Source organism: Astatotilapia calliptera, chromosome 18, assembly GCF_964374335.1.
Source record: "Astatotilapia calliptera chromosome 18, fAstCal68.1, whole genome shotgun sequence".
In the NCBI taxonomy this organism is placed as follows: domain Eukaryota; kingdom Metazoa; phylum Chordata; class Actinopteri; order Cichliformes; family Cichlidae; genus Astatotilapia; species Astatotilapia calliptera.
In genome coordinates, this window is record NC_137439.1 from 11,363,137 (window position 1) to 11,380,044 (window position 16,908).

The 16,908-nt window shown below is 40.0% G+C and overlaps 1 protein-coding gene and 1 long non-coding RNA gene across 8 annotated transcripts in view; one reads left to right on the top strand and one right to left on the bottom strand.

The window, feature by feature from the left end:
* mtcl1 (microtubule crosslinking factor 1) overlaps positions 1–16,908 on the top strand; it is an 85,535-nt gene that overhangs the window by 22,934 nt on the left and 45,693 nt on the right. The window lies entirely within an intron of this gene.
* Positions 7,070–13,189, bottom strand: LOC145421713 (uncharacterized). The gene is made up of 2 exons (XR_013903070.1): positions 12,503–13,189; positions 7,070–9,405 (listed from the first exon to the last, which is right to left on the bottom strand). It is a non-coding gene; the product is annotated as an uncharacterized LOC145421713 (long non-coding RNA).

The window sequence follows — 16,908 nt, forward strand, 5'->3', positions numbered from 1 at the left end:
ACTGTTAAGTTAGGTCAAGGATAGCTACCCATACGGAAAAGAAATAGTAAAAACTTATATGTGATTACTCATGAAAGTGGCCACTTTCTCATTACTTTCATATATTGTTTTAGTAAGTATCCAAAACATACAAGTTTCATTATATAATTTTTCAAGGGATCTTATATCTGTTTTCACTCTTATATGCTTTTCATACAAGTTTCACACAAGACAGATACAAACTTTATAAGATTTATATATATCTTTTCCATATGGGTAGCATTGGTTTGAAATTAAGCTCATGATGCTCTTTAGCACCATTTGCCAAAATGCATTTTTATGACTTTATGGGGACTGGACATCAGCCATGGCAGCATAATAGTTCACATCACATCTGCATATATAACGCATTAGACTCAGAGCTGCAGCAGAGCAGGTTAAGTTGATCATATTAGGAAGTTCATAGTGAGTCATTAATGTTTCTCCACCCGCCTAATCCTGTCATGTAACATGTCAGTTGTACCATCATAGTGTCAGCACAAACAAGGACATTAAATAATTTCTAAATTATAAAATCAGGTATTAGGCTTGGTAGCTGAGTCTTACAGCAAACAAATGCAGCTACAGCTATGTAGTTTTAGTTCAGATCATTTGTACCTTACTCAAAATGCAGTGTTGACATAGTCAGGCAAACTATAAGAAGCCCTACCTTTGCAGCAGACTTTACAAGAAAGAAAATAACGAGTTGTTTGGACTTGGCACTCCTCTCCAGGCTGGAAATGTGTTCAGAACAAAATTCACTTGTTCTCTGAAGCTGGTTCACTTTGCCAGACTGTGTGCCTTTCATAGCAGAAATATCAATCACCACTTCCCTCCTCTCGCCTTTAGCGGTCGGGTGCAGTCTCCCCGTTCGACTCCACCACCAGCTCTCTCACCGAGCCACAGGGGGAGGTTGCCAGTTCTGCACTTGTCATCCTTCCATAGCAGCGAGGGGGCTAAATCAGGCCCGCAGTCGCTCAGAGTTTATCATTAGTTGGATCCAGTCTGTCAGCTCGCTCTTTTAGAGTCGCAGTGTTTGATGAAATTTTAAGGCAACTCACAGATACAAATTTTGTGGGACAGCGTGATGCACTCTGTCAAAAAAATGTATTTACCAAAAAATAAACTCAGATTCTTTAGAGCGCTCGTGGCAAAATAAATAAGTAAAACAAAACTTGGCTTATTTAAGATGTCCTTTGCAAATATGTTGGTTTTAAAATGTATGAAAATATTCATATTTACCTAACTAACGTACCTTCTTATACCACACTAACTATGAACATTTTTCCATGAGATATAACAAAGAACTACAAATCATGGCACCAAGAGCTTTACAAATAGAGCCAAAAGTGACAGAATGGGAGCAATATCGCTTGAAGTTTTTACACTGAGCCCCTCTGGTTGTGAGAAATACTGTTCGAATAGCAATGTTTAAAACAATATTTTAGATTTGGATAGCTCATTGCTGGAGGAGATGTCTATGGGGTTTTTGTTTTGTGTGTATAATATTATTTTTTTTCTTTTATGTTGATTTTCTTTTGTGCCAGTGATGATATTCATTGTTGATGTCCTACTACTTAATTTGTGTGTTTCTCAAACTCATGTTTTATATCACAGTAAAATTAACAGATAAACCAGAACATTTCATTCACTAAATGTACCTATTAATGTGTCAGTCATTCATGCACAGACTAGTTTTTTGTGGATAGACTCTTATCCACCCCAGATGTTTAAGTCTGATGGCAGTGCGGCTTCACCTGTGGACCCTTTTTTATTACTTGTTTACTTCATTTCAAAAGTAGAGAAGTTTATAATAGTTATAATAAACAACAAAAAACTAAATAAAAGTTAATGCACATGCTCACTCTATGGGATGGTATTTATGTCAATATGTACGCGCGAGCAAAAACATAACCTGAGCAAATAGTTTCATTTCATGGGTGGAATTAAATTCCTCGCACATAAATGCAACATCCACGCCCAGAACTCGGCAGCAGCGTGCACAAATACGCCATCCCACACGCCAGAGCGTCTTCTTTTCACATGCCGCTGCTGTTTCACAACTCTCTACGCTCGGACATAAATTCTGCTCGCGCGAATCGACTCACTTTTGACGTGTGACTGGTCGCTTTGATGGACTCTTCAGGTTACTGCATTAAATCGAGTTACAATGTGGCAGCAACAGAAGCCACTGTGTTTTTTCAAAAGTATTTCTTTACAAAAGCAACCCTGTATCCACAGCTACCAGATAACGATAAGCGGAAGCGAACGGATGGATGGATATTTGAACTTCAGCCTCCACACGGAGTCTCTTCAGCATACATTAGAACTTCTTACTTTACCACCAACCTTAAAAAAAAGCTTCATCGCGTAGAGTTTCCTTTTAATGTTCCACTCAGCCACTGATCTGTTTAGAGACTAAACTGAAGATGTGCTTAATAAGGTGGATGGAAAAGTGCTCACGGAGATAAAACAATAACACAAAACTGCGCTTCTTTTTAAAAGCGCACATTATCGGTTGAAAAACACCTGATCAGAACATTGAGAGCAGGTGCTGTTAGTGTAATTATAACATCCGTCTGTGTTCAGAAGCTCCCGCTCCTTGTCTCACTTCTTCTATTTCCAGGTCAGATTTTTCGATTTGGCTGTCTAGAGCTATCCGTTACCGTGGCAACCAGTGATGGATAGCACAGCCAGCCACGGGTCATTAATTACTGTGAGAAGATTTTCTTGCTTTACTAGCTACTGTTCACAGGGCAACCAGGCGGTGTGTCCTTTGACTGTGAGCCAGCTGAGACATCTTTACCGTGAGTTAGTGGAAGCATTTTTGTTTGATGCTTTGAGGACTTGAATTCTACATTTCCTTATTATCTGCTTAGTATTATGATGATGGATGCTCTTATTACAAATGGTCAAAGCTTCAGACAGTGAGTTCAGTTATGTGCCATTAGTGTGTGAAGATCGAGCTTCAGACTGTTTCAGGCGCTGTTTCTTTTTTCTTCATACTCTTGAACGTGTAAATCAGAGGCCATCTTAGACACAGAGCTCTGAATATGAGATCATAGAGGCTCCGCTGACCTGCTGTTTGACCCTACCAAGGGGCAGCCAGTTAGGAGAAAGCTCTCTTAAAGCTGGTGGTCTTAAAGACAGAGGAGCTACTGTGTCTAGTGTCAGACAGCTGATGATGCTAAGGCTCAAAATTAGATAATCAGGTGATATTTTGAACTGTGAAACATGCAAAGCTACTTTAGTAAAGTCAAGGAATAGAACATGTGGAGGTGAAAATGAGGAAAATTCGCCCACTTTGAGGAAAAAGTAAAAAATAATGTAAATATTCAATAATCTCAATGTCAACCGCCTCATGTAGATCCGCTAGTTCCTGACCTGGAGATCTGGATCCCATCACTTGGCCACAAGATAAACCAGAGTGTCTCAAACTTTTCATCGCATTTCTAATTGTTACTGAGATGTTTGTTGAATTTGTAATCCTTCAACATTTCCCATTTTAAAGAATGTGTCATGTCTGACGTTGGACATCTTTATGTTATTACCTCAAACTTCCAAAGCTCATGACACAGCAGGTTTTTTTAATCCTTAGAGTAAAATACTAAACAGTTGGTAGACAACGTGATCTCTTTGGTAACTTGACCATTTTGAAGCTGAATTTACACTGAAATTAAACATCAGTGTCTACAGAAGCAGCTACTTGTCCCGCTTCTGGTTTCATTATCAGTCTCATCAGTTATGTGTACATGCTGCAGACTCCTCGAGGTTGACAATAAGGAGACTACCTTCCTTTTCTCACTCTTATCTTTCTTTACCTGCTCTTATATCCTCATGACAAAGATAACAGGGGATCATTGCTGCCTGTCTTTGCTATATTAAATATCTTTTCCCCTACTATACTGCTTATAAATCAGCATTGTGCAACACAGTACTCTTCTGCGCCCTATAAGTTTTCATGCTTGGTCTCTGAAGCTTAATAAAGTACTCAAATGAATGTGGCCTGTCTGTGTTTCATGATGGCACCTTGAGGTGAAGCTGATTGTAATTATACGTTTGAGAGAAGCTTCTGATGCTAATGGGAGCACTCACTGAAGTGAAGCCTCTCCTCTCTCTTGTTTCCTCTTACCGTGGGATCTGCAGTGTCAGCACTGCACCTCAGCCATTCGAGAGCCAGCGTGCATGTTAATGTATGACACGTGCAACACAAATGCACACACATAATGACTAATGCATGTCTTACATTGCGAAATCTGATCTGCTTGAGGAAAACCCTCTCTTGCACAGTTATTTTGTTTTGCTAAATAGTTTCAGCACTCGCGCAGTGATTGACATAATTTGGTAATTATTAGCAGTTAATTGCAGTTTTCTGTTGATTTATTTTGAAGCAGCATGAAATGACAACACTCCTCTGTTCTGTAAAAGAGATTAGCAGGAGTGTTTCTGCTAAACTTCTGCCGAATTTCTTAATGCCCCCGTAGGTTGTGTCGAACTTGTGTCTTTGGATCGTGCCAGCTGGCAGAGTGGCATCGTGTTTTCCACGAGCAGCATGCCAGGCCGTCGGGTTGTTCAGGGAGATTTGTAAAGCGTGAGCGAGAGCGGTAGTGACATGCCCCATAAAAGCTCTTTTGTGCTTCTCTTTATTGCATGTTGGGTCTCAGACAGAGGTCAGGGACGGCTTAGTGGAGAGCAATATGGGAGTGACCCTTCGCTGCTCACGCGCGACCTCCTGCAGACACTCATCCACAAACATTTACTCACACACACACTCAGGTAGGCATATTGTATTCCTGCTGCCTTGCAGGATTTTGCAGGATATATATATATATATATATTTATATATATATATATATATATAAGCTCAGCGATTCTCTGCGCGATCAACCTCTCACATGTTTAAGCTGGGGGAGATTTCACTTGTCATGTTTGCATAGTAAGCTAACGATTAATAAGACGATGTCAGAGGAATTGGTGCACAAATTATCATCACTCACAGATCAGTGCTGTCGCTCTCTATACATAGTTCGCACGATTGCAAAGTGAAAGCAAAAAAACAAGCGCAAATTCAAACGCGACTTCAATATGTCACATATTGACAGTGGCTCACCGATGCCAATGACATAATTACCCAGCTACATTTCTGAAAGAATGCAAAAGCATTGACATATATTTTTCCTACAATAGCCCGACGGGCAGGGATATATTCTCAGCAGCATAAGGAGAATCATGTGCTAACAGCTGTCTAAATGACTCGGCTAAAGTTAGTAGCATGCTTGCTTTTTTTTATCTGCTTCCACTTGTCTTTGCACTAGGATGATGTCGGCGTAAATGTGCAGTCATATTCGTTGTGTTCCCACTAGTGCTTTCAGGTTAATCTCGTTGAAATGACCTTAACGCCACAACACGGCAAATCTCTGTTAACGAGCTACCGCCGATCGCTCCGTGCATGGAGCTAGACGGCCAACACGTTAACGAGCTAACTGCGCTAACACACTAGTTCACACACGTGTAATTGAGCATTGCATGGCACATCCAACATACTGTTTTACTTTAGTCCATGACTAGGTCTATGTTGCAAGGAGAGCTTAACTTCTGTCTTGCTAGCTTGCCCTGCGCTCTTCCTTCTGACTATGCTGTCTGTGTTGAGCGCTCAGTGGATCTGCGCAGGACAGTGCAGCCTAGGCGGAGTAGTCGAACACAGATTCACTGAGCGCTCAACACAGACAGCATCGTCAGAAGGAAAATTGATAAAATAAATTACAAATGTTGTATTGTTCGATACATATGCGTACCGAACCGAAAGCACTGTATCGAACGGTTCAATATCGATACGAATATCGTTGCACCCCTAATAAATAAATATATATATATATATATATATATATATATATATATATATATATATATATATATATACTCTGCAAGTCAGCATAGGTTGCTACAGCTACCGGTGGTTACTCCTTTGAGAATTCCTGGCCTGTTCTTTCTTTTCCCGTCTACATGCTGCTGTAGGACCTGGAAATCTCTGGTGGGCATCCAGGAATAGCAGCACTGTTGATGCTTCATGCAGATCGCCTGATCTTTTCTTTTTTATATATTTTAATTTGTCTGCAACATTGAAAGTCCTGTGTTTTTGCTGGAACATGCATCAGAGAATTCCAGTCATTTTAATGGTCTATCCATCCAAATTCTTCCACTTGTCTAATTCAGGGTCGCAGGGGGGCAGGAGCCTATTCCAGCTGCCATAGGGTGCAGGGTACACCCTACAGAGGTTTCATCTCCATCCCAGGGCTAACACATTCACAGTTGCAGGGGTTTGAACCTAGGACCTTCTTGTCATAGTGCTAACCACTACACCACTGTGTCCCCCCCAGGTTACTGTTACTAAAAAATTGATTTCTAGTTTGTAAAATGAACCACAATAGAAATATTTTTAATTCCTTCTGTAGGTGCTCTATTTGGTGTTTTTGTTGGGTGTTGGAATCTATTAACTTCTCTAAATATATAACTTTACATACTGTGTAAAGCAAACAAACCAACATCCTGACAAAGATTGGAAATACTCTGAACACTTTGCCACTGAAAAATATTAGAAAAAGACGACCGAAATCACACAGAGCTGGTTTCAAGTGTTTTGAGCTGAAGAAGATTGGGTAATGCTGCAAAATAAAATAATAGTGTGTGTGTGTGTGTGGGGGGGGGGGGGGGGGGTCATTAAGACTCGGATACAATGAGTCTATCATATTTCTTATAGAAAGAATAAATAGAAATGAATATATGTCGTAAGTTTGCAACAAAAATAAAAATTCTGTACAAAAATCACACAAGAGGGACGTGATGGTAACAACAAGTCAGAGGAAGAAGCTGTTCGTTCTCCTTTTACCTCTCTCTCAAAGAAAACATCTGACTGTACCTGTGAAAAGCGAGAGTGCATTCACCAGAAATGCTGCCTATTTTTTTTGTCTGGTTTGTTTGATAATGGGCAATGTTAAAGATATTTTATTATCAAAGTACTCAGATGCAATGAAATATCACTCAGACACTTAGAGCAGTTTTAAACGTGCACGGGTGAGAGACTCAGGGAGAGACTCACACACCTCCTTGGTGCAGTCTGGCTTTATTTATACACATCATGAAGCATACAAAAAAGGAAATATCATCCTTATCTTGTCAAGAAAACAGGTGTGGTTTATCAAAAAACTTCGTGTTCTCTACAAGGTTGTTTCTTACTCGTGGGTGGCGGTTTCCTGCTAGTGTGAAGGCAAACAGTGACAATGTGAAGGCAAAGACTGATAATGTGAAGGCAAGCAGTTTCCGTTATAAAGTAGGGAGCCAGCAATTAAAATATGCAGCTGGTTGAGTACAGAACAGAAATATAAACACTCTTAGCTGATTATTATATGAATAATAAAACCTTTAAAAGCAAAAATACTCTGACATTCCCTCCTGTTGTTTAGATTTCTCACATGACAGTACTGTTATTTTTGTCAGTTCATAACCTCTTGTCTAAACATTTTCGGTTTGAACGTCATAAAACAGTCCTGTGTTCAATTAAACTAAACATTACTGTATGGATCATCTTTCAAAATTTCTTCCATTTGAGACATCATCACATAAGCATTGATAGAAGTTGTCACCATGTTTGATACCATTTTCTTCAGACAGGGTACTACACATGTTGTGAAAACACATAACAGTAAAAGCAAACATGCTATTCCAACAAGTCCTTTAATCAGAAGGGACTTCCATGAACCACCTAGTAACCATGTCAACCAATCATCAGTGCTTGTGACATAGTCTTGTTGTTCAGCATCTTTAATCTTTCTCAAGGTGTTCAAAGCGTCGGTCATGTTTTGTGAGTGTATGTTGTCTGGGATGTATGTACAACATGTAGTGTCAAACAATACACACAAACCTCCTTTTTCAGCTAGAATCATGTCTAGTGCGACTCTGTGTTGCATCACTACAATGCGTATTGCGTCGAGTTCTTCATTTTGCGCTTTGTTGATTTTCATTGAAGCATTTAGGAACAGTCCAAATCGATAGTCAAGTGTCTCGATCCTCAGCATGTTTTTCCCAACTCCTACCCAAGGGAACAAGGAGTGGAGGACTTTCTGACCATCAGTCCATAGTTTGAAGTTCTTGGGCACATCTGATCCATAGATTGAGTCATGTGGCATTACTTCAGTGACTTCAGCAACTTCACGTTTTGCTCTTGACGTGTGTGTCTCTGCTGTGATCTTGAAGGTGTGGTCTGAAATTAGTACTGGTGCACACAGACCGGTGGAGTTCGGTGGGAGCATGAAGTAGGTTTTAGGCCCGCAGGCCCAAGCGGCTCCCTGGACCCAGAAAGTTCAATTTTTGAAGGTGTGTATTCCTTTGGATTGGGTCAGGTCAAGTGTCTGTGTGCAGTTGCGGTTTCGTCCAAGTTTCCTGTTTCCATCGGAGAAGTTGAAACACATTGGGTGCTGTATGTCCGGCGGCAAAACTATGGCGAATGATTTGTTTTTTGTGTTGTTGGCTTTGACGTTTACCCAATGTTTTTCGTTGCAGGTGTAGTTCCAGTTCGTCAGATTGTAGGCACAAGGGGTTGTCTGTTCAATTAGGATACGTCGTTGTGAAAGTGGTTTCGTGACACGTTTGACGTCTGTGTCACTACACCATGGAATTAGGTCTTCTTTCTTTGTGCTTTGACCTTTTAGGGTCAGTCCTGTTGCCATCAAATCTCTGCGTGTGCAATTTCCAGTTGTTGCTTTGTTGAACACACACATCGCTTCGTCAAGTTCAGGTGCCTTTCCATATATTGTTGCGTGTACGGCTGTTGTTGGCATATGTGAACATACATAGCATTCCGTGCTGTTGTCGGTGCGTGTTCTATCATACACATATCTATACCACGCGTTGTTCATCCATGGGTGGTTATGGTCTTGGTTCAGGTCACGTAGATGCGAATTATCATGTGTCCATCTTTTTTGCAGGTGGTGTTGTTTATTTCCTCTCATCTGGGTGAGTGTTAGTAGGCTCACTAGGAGCGCAATGCTGGCCACTAGGAGGACAAGTGTCTTCATGATGACCAGGCACACCTAGACTTCTGGTGAGTAGACTATTGGCGAGAAGTAAAAAAAGGGCGGGATATACCCGATCAGCCCTTCCCTTCACCAATAGATCACCTAGAAGCCAGGGGAGCCGGCGTCTAAGCGTCTGGATTGTCACTCACTTTTTTACAGTGGCTGTGGTGGATCCAAGATGGTCTTTCTGCTATTTTGCAGGCGGTGGGTGTGGTAAGTAGGACTTGGTATGGGCCCTCCCACCTTGGTGAACTCCAATTCTTTCTCTGGAGTACTTTGATCAGGATCCAATCACCTGGTTGTAACCTGCAAGACACTGGAGAGAAATCACTCGGCAGTTGGTTGTTTAACACAATCTCTTTATTTTCAAACAGTTTAGTCATCCATTCTGCTAGGGTAGTTTCCCTTATTGATTTATTAATAGGTTCACTGGTAATTGGCAATGGAAACGCTCTCCCGTGGATGATTTCAAAAGGTGTAAGTTTCTGAGAACCTTGTGTTATTCTCATCCACATCTTTACTAGGCCTAGACATTCAGGCCATGGTCTTCCTGTTTCTTCCATGCATTTTCTTAATCTCTGTTTTATTGTGCCGTTAGTTCTTTCCACTAATCCTGCGCTTTGTGGGTGATATGCACAGTGATGTTTGATGCTAAATCCTAGAGCTTCAGAGACTTTGCTGATGATGTCATTAACAAAATGTGTTCCATTGTCTGACCTTATCAGACTGGGAATGCCATATGTGGGGATGAAGTGATTGCATAAACACTTTGCCACTGATATTGCATCTGCTCTTTTTACTGGATAGATTTCTGGCCATTTTGAGAATACATCTATAATTACTAGAGCATATCTTGATGCTTGGCATTCGTTAAGTTCAATAAAATCCATGTGGGTTTCCTTGTGAGTTGTGTTGTTTTTTTTTGTTTTTTGTTTTTTGACAGAATAGGCATGTTCTTACAAATTATTCGCTAAAGTTTCAAAATTTATAGTGTGTATTGCATTGTTTATCTATACTATATCTCCCTCCTGTTGACACAGGTGTTTACCTCATGTGTCACTACAACCGCTGTCCTGTGTAATGACTCTGTTAATATAGGTTTTCCATCACAGACCATTAAGTCATCTTTCAGTTTACTCCACATTTCAGCCACTTGTTTTGTTCAGTGATTGTTGCAGCTTGTTGTTCGGTTTTTAGTACATCAAGTGGTATTTGTAGGCAGTAGTTGGTTTCTAGTAGCTCTGCCGATTGTTTGCAGCCTGTTTTGCTGCTTGTTCTGCAAAATTATTTCCTTTTGTGACAATATAATTGTCTTTTTGATGTGCTCCACATGTGCACAGTGCCAATTGTTTTGGCAAGGTGATCACTTCCAGCAAGATTTTTTTTTTTTTTCTCTATAGATGGAACATTACATTCTCACTTGAGGCATTTTTAGATAATTTCTAGTTTTTCAAAGAATTCACACATCTCACACATCTTACATATTTTAAACAAGTATTGTCACAAATTTGTTTCCAAATCAACAAAATAAAATAATCAAACAAAACCGAAAACATACATGAGTCAGGACCCAAAAAGAAAAATGCTGCTACTGAAACAGAGCAGACATGTGAGGGAAAACTGAGCTCACAGACAGCTGCATGTGTTGGCTTTTATGCAGTTTCTGCTCTAAAAACAAATAAATAAAAAAATAAAAGAAAATGTGTAACATGCTCATCAACTTAGCGGTGTCCACATATTTAATTCAGCTTCACAATCCTGTAACTTTAGCTGTTGTCTACAGGGTTTGGCTTATTAGTTGTTACTATAGATGTGCTCTATATCTCAGTAATATTTTATCCAGGTTTTCAAGCATGTCAAGTGCCTCTATGCACCTAAGTAGTTTAGATATTTCCTTTATTTTCTTCATCTCCTATGTCATTATACTGAGTTTGAGCAAACCTTAAGCTTGATGCAGACTACTTCATAACAATTGTCCATCTCACATCATACTGACTAGGTTACTTCTTATTATTATCATCTTTTTCTTTCCATATAATAACAACAGTATATTACAACATTTTATCAGTGTATATAAAAGTGTATATTACTATACTACTACTGAGCCAATTTAATAGTTGGGATCATCTTACTCAGCAAACAGATAACTTAGAATTCATCCAATCTGTACAAATTTGCTTCTTCTCTGAACAGGTTTGTGCCTACTTTTTAGACTGGTCTTCTGTTTGCCTCATCTCAGATCCAACCTTCGGTCACTTTCATTCTTTCTGTTGCATGTCTAACCAAGCAATTTATTATTATATATTTTATATTTTATTTTGTGTCCATCAAGGGCTTCGGGTGATCTGCAGCTTCACCTTTTCCCAAGCTGGAGACATTTACCTTTTCACACACTTTCCTTGGCTGACCAATGACACAGCCTTAATGTACCTTATGCATCTCTCTATTTTATTTAAAAGGTTTTCGTGTGAATTATTTCCTTTTATTTATTTTATACATTCTGGGCATGAACGTCTTGCCAACTATGTTTCATTGTTAATATAAGTTTACAGGTTGTTATCCTTCCTATTATTAGTTTCAATACATTAAAAATAAGTTCTAATGTAATTTTGTCTTTATTTATTTTATTTTTGTACTTCTTATATTTATATCTATTCGTTGAGGTCTGTTTCCAACCTTTTTAAACTACTTTGATCTCTAGTTTTCACTTAATAAGGGTTTTATCAGTCACTGCAGTTTGTCCGGCGCCTGGACATTTTTTTCTCTAGCCACTGCTCGTCAGCAGTGAGTTTTGTTGATTTATTACCCATTTTTCTTTCTTATTATTTTTATTAGCTCATAGATATATTTACGTTTACACACACACATACACACCCGTGGTGCTTTCTCTGGCACGAGGAATGGGAGAGGCTATTGACACGGCCTTCTACTTTCAAGCTAGCCTTGAAAGCGGTGTCAATTTTATGTGATGAAACACAACCTTTTCCCGTTCCACCAGAACTCGAGCAACCAACGGTAAACAATTCGGTGGAGTAGTTCAGCCTCCTTAATGTGCTGTAAAATCAACTTACTCCACCAACAAAACAGTAAAACAACAGATTATACGCGTAATGAGTTTTTTATTCTGGGCAACACTGTGTCTTTCTACATTGCTCCAAGCCCTCTTTCAGGCGAGCTGCTTCGTAACCTCTACGAGTCCTTTTTCAGACGAGAATGTTACTATCCTGTCGTATTTTGACATTAAACTTGCTCCGAGCCCTTTTTCAGGCGAGCTGTAACCTCTACCAGTCCTTTTTCAGACGAGAATGTTACTTAATTAATCTGTCATACATTGACGGGAAACTATTTAATGTACAGACCACAGGTTGCCTCAGTCGTTTTGCGCAAGATGTGAGTGAGTGCTAAATATTCACCTGAGTTATTGTGTGGTTGCTTTGGTTTCCTTCATCAACCCCTGAAGTCGTGGACCTCTTATAAGAACGCTGGCCAGAACCCGAACGTCACGTCTCTGGACTTTATCCTCTGCCTGGAGAGGAGTCGACAGCGTGGGCTTCTCACGACGTCAGGACTTGACGAAGGTCTCCTATTGGAGCATTGAAAAAATATCAATGTCCACTCCGGCTCGAAGGACCAATTAAATGTTAAAGATATTTTATTATCAAAGTACTCAGATGCAATGAAATATCACTCAGACACTTAGAGCAGTTTTAAACGTGCACGGGTGAGAGACTCAGGGAGAGACTCACACACCTCCTTGGTGCAGTCTGGCTTTATTTATACACATCATGAAGCATACAAAAAAGGAAATATCATCCTTATCTTGTCAAGAAAACAGGTGTGGTTTATCAAAAAACTTCGTGTTCTCTACAAGGTTGTTTCTTACTCGTGGGTGGCGGTTTCCTGCTAGTGTGAAGGCAAACAGTGACAATGTGAAGGCAAAGACTGATAATGTGAAGGCAAGCAGTTTCCGTTATAAAGTAGGGAGCCAGCAATTAAAATATGCAGCTGGTTGAGTACAGAACAGAAATATAAACACTCTTAGCTGATTATTATATGAATAATAAAACCTTTAAAAGCAAAAATACTCTGACAGGCAAGTTACAGTTTATCAGCGTTTTGACTGAAAACACCTGTGTCTGTGGCCAAACATGGTACTGAGTAAAGAACAAACCAAACAGTAAGATGCAAAACCTGAACGTTAAGCCTCCAAAATGCTAAAAAGCTTTGCAGGGCTGAGGGGACCCATATGGAAAAGAAATAGTAAAAACTTATATGTGATTACTCATGAAAGTGGCCACTTTCTCATTACTTTCATATATTGTTTTAGTAAGTATCCAAAACATACAAGTTTCATTATATAATTTTTCAAGGGATCTTATATCTGTTTTCACTCTTATATGCTTTTCATACAAGTTTCACACAAGACAGATACAAACTTTATAAGATTTATATATATCTTTTCCATATGGGGAACCGCAGGGTTTGATGATACTTTTCAGTGAATTTGTCACCGTGAAGTGGCAACCTCTGAGGATGCAACAATAAAGGCAACACAGAAGGTGGCATTAACTGGCAGCTCCCCGAATGGCAGTTTGCTTGAAAAATGAGTGAGTGCCCACAGACTTCTCCAAATTTAGAGCAGAAATTTCAAAACTAGCTTGTTCTCTGCAGATAATTTCGTCCTTTGTGACAATTGTACATGGGGTGAATTTTTATATGACTCACCCATTTAAAGCATTTGAAATTATACATGATTACGGATTTAATGCTTTGAGAGACAAGTGGATGGTGTCACTGCAGCTTACCAGAGCATTGCCAGGTCTCAGCTAACCTGAGTCACTGAACTGGACCTCTGCACTGTGTTTGTAGTTTTGGCACCTTCTGGAGAAATGTTCATCATTTAATAGTCCCAAAAATGGCTAACCAAGTTAGCCTATAACTTGGCACACCACCCTGAAACTCAAGGTTCACTCTTGCTACACCTGTTTCGTATAGTCAATCTAGTTCACTACAAGCAATTACTTTAATAACACACAAATAAATTTGTTTCATTGCTTTAAAAAGCATCACTGAGTACAGTTTTAAAGTCTTAGCTGATGGTTTTACTTACACCAGCGCCATCCTTTGGCCCAAAACATGCCCACTTGGAATTTTACCAGCTTTATAACGGCAGTTGTGTGCATTTTCTTCCACCTGCCTCTCCTAAGCTCTGCTCCTGCATTCAGGCTATAAAGACCTCTGAGGTGGATCAAAATCTCTGGACAGCTACTGATGTTAAGACAAAGGGGAGATGGAGATGCTTGAAGCTGTTTACAAGATCACATCCGCTGGGGGTGCCCTGACATTGGAACGACCTCAGAGTGCTGCATGAAGCCTGTCTTACTGCCGATTATACGGACAGACCAGCAACCGCCACAAACGCAGTCGCAGCCACAGACGCACCAGGATGCCCAGACAAAAAGCACAAAAACAGGCACCCACACAATAACACGCTGTATGGATGTCTCGACAACGCATGCGTGTGCAGACGAGCACACACGTGCATCATATTGGAAGCCCACTCTGCTAGATTGCTTTAATTCATTTAGCTTTGATTGGTGAAAGGTTTGTTTTTTTTTTCCTCAAAATATCACCGCTGCTCCTGTTTGCAGCAACTTCACTGTAGCCTTGAGGAGGAATGGGTGGCGGTGCACCATTTTCAGCAGCAAATTGAATTTCAGTGGGTTGCATGGTGCGTATTTGGCTGATGGAGCATATCTAGAAGCTGTATATTTAGACTAATGCAGGTGCTGCAAGTCACAGATTGATTACCGGTTTAAAAATAAAACAGCTGTGTGCATCATGAAGTAGCAGGAGCAGCAACAGAAAACACTTGTGCATCAGAATAATGTCCTTGGATGGGGTGAAAAAAATTAAATCAAGTGACAAAAAGAGAGGGCGTCTGACACTTAAATATATTCAGACAAGTGTGTGTGCGTGTGCTGTATTAATTAATTTATTGAAACGGATTACAGTCCAGATTGAGGGCTCATTCATCCAGATCTCCGTAATATAATCTGCCTCTAAACATTTCATAGCGACTTATCTCTCTGAGCTCTCCCGCCGGGTGAGCGATATTTATTCTGTTGTGTCGGAGTCTTAGCTGCCTCTGTCAGGGCTGAGAAGGGGTTTATCTGCATCCAGCGGCAGTCGCAGCTGCGTTTGTGCTCCGTTACCACCCCCTTCCCTGCCAGCCCCTCCATCCCGCCCCCCTCTTTCGCTGGTCACACCACACTTCCTGTTAAATCCCATTACCAGAGCCAGACGCCCCTCTCTGCAATGTGTTACGGTCTTTGAGCTAAATCATAAATAGGCCAAGCTGTTGAGTACAGATGCTGCTGAAAATACTCTCGCTGTGTTCCCATTTTTACTCATCCTCCACCCCCAAAATGTTTTTCTGTTTTTTTTCCCCCTTCCCACATTGGGATGTTTGGGGTGATGTCACTGTGTATGTCAGTCTGCACTTGTTCCAAAAATGCCCGAGTGTATTACGCAAACAGGCGTGTCAGAATACTCCATATTGTTGTGCTCCAACACTTGTTCCAAGACTGTAGTGAGACTGCAGCAGCAACATGAAAAATGAAATTTTCTCAGGGAAATTGAGTTGTCAGGATTTTGCCCCACATCTAAAAAAAAAAAAAAAAATAAGATATCGCCAACTTGTGATGCATTTTTAATTCTAAACAAATGCTATAAACACTTGTTGAACATAAACACTGTCGCACACAACTTCTGGGATACAACACAGACGGTAGCAGTTGATCGTTTCTTTATTTTCGAGGGTTATCGTTAGTTCCCAGTGTGATACCATTTTTCATTTTTAATGAGAGAGGAGCATAGACTGTGTAAAAGAATTGCCTTAGCCACAGTGATGCAACTCATTGGTTTTCAGCCTCTTGACCCTCAGCTGAAGAAAGTTTAGTAAACTGTAGGCATTAACTATACATTCAAGGACACAAATAAATGTGAGATACAAGTAAAACACCAGGATTTCACTCATTAAAACTGAAAATACAACTTCTTGGATGGTCTGTACCACACAACAAGCTAAAATATTCATATTACACCGATGATTTGACATGTTAGTTTGGAGCCAGCTCTATGTAAGCATTCGCTAATTGTGAAACCAGTTAGAACGAGTGGTTGTTGTTAAATTTGCAAGTTCAAAGTTGTGGAAGCCTGTTTCTCCACCTGCAAAAAACCAGGGGTCAGTCCTGGGAGGATATTTATGGAATAACTTCAACACTATTCTTATAATGTTAATGCCAGACATCATCTGGCTAATAAGAATTTGGTGAAATGTGAACATACTAACCCGTCCAACCACCAATTTGACATATCAAACTGAAACACTCAAACCCTACATAACTGTTTATCATAGTTTTATTTATTTTTTTATACTGTTTTAATTTGGTTGTACCTACATGGGCATTGTAAAGCACCGTGTGTACTTTGTTCTCGAAAAACACTATATTAATGAACCTTACTTAGTTACTTAATCCAGCAGACTAGTGCGCTGTCTCAGCTGGGGCTATCAAAAAAGCCACAGATAAAGATGGCTGCATCCCAAGACGACTCTATTCACCAATCAAAACATTCCAGAGCAAATTCTGATGATGGGAATTTTTAGAATTTGTCGACTAAAATTTAAAGAAATGTCTCGGGACTTGCTGGATTGTACAGTCCAGTGTACCGACTCACTGAGGGTTTATAAGAGTGGAGATGTTATTTTTCAAAAATCAGCTTTTTGTGTCTTCTCTTTTTAAGAACCTGTCGCCCA